Raw genomic sequence first — 3,221 nt, 5'->3', positions numbered from 1 at the left:
TCCTGAATCTGTTACCTGTTGGGAGCATGAATTTAAGAAAGCCATGTGATTGCTATGCCTTAATTCCCTCATCTGTAAAATAGTGGTGATTATAGAGTGATATACATCATAGGGTAATGATGGTTATTATTGAATGAGTTAACATATGTAAAGTACTTAGAATAGTGTGAGAAGTTCAAGAAGACTTTACTCTCCATGGTGGGTAGGTTTAAAAGGAAAGAGGATAAGAAGGATGATGTGAACAAGAGGAATCAGAAAGATGAAACATTTAAATAAACTCAGATGGGTAGGACTTGGCCATATAGAGATTGAGATAGAAAACGCTGTTTTATTTCCGAAATAACTACTACACTAACCATGTGGGGAATAGATTTCTGTCATATAGTATAGAGTTCAATTTTATCAGAGCATAATGTGCATAAAAGGTCGAAATCAGAGAAAAGATTGGGACTCATTTATACTGACATTATCATAAGAACCAGGAAATCAGATAAAATTGCAAAGAAGAAAATAGAGAGAAGAGAAGGGGTACATTGAACAGCTCAGAAAGAAAAAATGAGTATCAAGAAAAACATACACTTACAAGGCAGAAAGATAGAAATTAGAATAGGAAGGATTATTTCTACTTTAATACTTATTAATTTTCCTTTGTTTATAAGTATGTCTGGCCTCCCTCAAAAATAGCACATATTCATTCAAACTACTATAAGCCAGGAAAGGAAATTGATTCTAAGAAAACAGTTGTATTCTAATGAACTCAAGGGCAAGAAGCCCCTGACAGGTTATAAGAGAGGGTAGAGCCATCAGGAGCTAGAGTGTTTATGTACTTTCTCAGTGATACTCTCCCTTTCTCTCTCTTGCTCAGGGTTACGTGGTTGTCTCAAGAGAAGGTGAATGTGGATTTGGCAGATACCTCCAAGGATTCTATAATACCTTTCCCTCTGCTGGTCCCTACCCCCATGGACCAGTGCCTCATATAAAACTGAACATCTAGGGGTGCCTTGGTGGCTCAGTCGGTTGAGCAACCGACTTCGGCTCAGGTCATGATCTCATGGTTTGTGAGTTGGAGCCCTGCGTCGGGCTCTGTGCTGACAGCTCAGAGCCTGGAGCCTGCTTCTGATTCTGTGTCTCCCTCTCTCTCCACCCCTCCCCCACTCATGCTTTGTCTCTCTCTGTCTCAGAAATAAATACACATTTAAAAAAATTATAAAACTGAACATCTAGTAGGAGTCAATGAGTTGCCACTGGATGGGATTGCTATAAGATTTGACCCTTAGTTGTTCAGACCACCCTTTATACCTAGAAATGAACTTGGCACAAATTGCCTACTCAATAAATATTGAGAGACTTACAATTTATATGAGAACCTCAGTTTATTCTAATTCCTGGCATATTATTTTTAAATGGGATTTTTTCTTTCTTTAATTTAAGAAGTGTATACATTTTAAGTGATGGTTCACTTGATTTTGAGAGAAACCTTTGTCTGTGTTATAAATCAGAGAGCACTTAGTTTATTTGATAATTGTATCCCTATGTCAGATGCAAATATTTCAGGTGCATTATGTATATGAGTCGCCATTCCTATACCCTTTGCCACCCCCACCAAAGTATTCTACCTGAACTACCTTCAAATCCAAACTAAGTTGTATCCTTCCTTGATTCCTTTCGCTGCATCTTCAAATCCCAGGGGAGAGGTATATGCTGATGTGAGATATTACTTCAATGAATTGAAAACAGATCTGGAATTTTTCTGAGCTTTGTCCTGCCCTTTGCAATAATCAGACTTTCTGTTGACAGTTCCTTCTTCAACAATACTCTGCAGCTAGTGAGACTCCTTATTCTATGTACTTTGCTGTCTAGAGCCCTATTAACCTCAGATTTATTAGCTTTTTTTTGCCAACCACTTACACTGCCAGCCTCCCAAGAGAAGAACACATCACAAAGCAAAGAAACTCTAAGAGACACATACATAGAAAAATATCTCAAATAGCAAACATTTACTGAAAGCAGAAAGTCAGATGATAGCACTTGAATAGCCCTTCTCCCCCACAAACACATTCTATAGATACACTCATGGAAGTTGTGCAAATAAATCTCATTATGCTGCCGAAGTACAGAATTATTGTCTCTCTGAGAGTACTGAGATGAAGCCGAGAATCTTCACAAATTTACTGGGCTGGCTCCAGACACACACTAGATTATATTCATCAAAATGAATGGATTTTAAAGTGAGTCCAAAATAGATTCTTTCAAAAATCTAAGACTTTGCCTCAGAGGGGATTCTTCGTTTTCTTCTGTCCTTTCTCTGGCTTCCAGGGAGAAGAATAGAAGAGAATAGTTATTAAAACAAAGAGAAAAAGGTAATTTGACTTAAGTTACTGAGCCAGAGAGCTGCCAGATGTCAACAGAGCCAGCAGAGGTTACTGGCAGCTTGGGACCAGAAATAGAAATTAGAGCAAATATATCTATAGAAAATGTCTGAAAAATCCATTCATCTCCAAATACAGAGTGATTTTGAGATCCCTAGATGGACTCTCTCTTGGCTGACCAGGCTACACAGCTGTATCTTTGGTTAGTTCCACAGACACTTTCCTCATAATTTTTCTTCTTTAGTGTCACGCTTCCAAATTATTCCACTTTAATATATCAACTGATATATGTGGCTCAGTTTTTACCATAAGACCAATTAAGAGAGACATAAATGAGCCCAACTTGCTACTGGGTCCATTTTTACCTTGGTCGTACATAAGGGTTTTCCAAACACACCACACACACACATACACAGAATGAAATACAGATAGCTAACATTTTTTAAGTGTGTACAATGCGCCTGGCACTGTTTGATCTCATTCTATGTATTTTGCTGTCTAGAGCCCTATTAACTTACCCTTCCAAGTATTATCTTACTTAACATTCAACAATCCCATGTGATAGGAAATATTATTGTCCTTATTTTACAGATGAAGCAACTAAGACAAATAATAAGGATTCTGTCCAAGGTCACACAGTAAGTGATGGAGGCAGGATTAGGAAAGCAGGCAGCCCAGTTTCAGAGCTTGGGCTCTTAACCATTGTGGTTGCCTTCCTAAAATATTACTTGTAATGAAAAGTGTGCTAGATATTGCAGTATGTGCATTAAAAAGTACATTTTCAACGTGATATTTGTTTCCATGCCTTTGTAGGACAAAATATATTATTCAGCTACAAGTTACTTATTTATA

The sequence above is a fragment of the Felis catus genome, chromosome C1 (assembly GCF_018350175.1).
Source record: "Felis catus isolate Fca126 chromosome C1, F.catus_Fca126_mat1.0, whole genome shotgun sequence".
NCBI lineage: Eukaryota > Metazoa > Chordata > Mammalia > Carnivora > Felidae > Felis > Felis catus.
The sequence above is the reverse complement of the archived record's forward strand: the minus strand, read 5'-3'. Positions refer to the sequence as shown.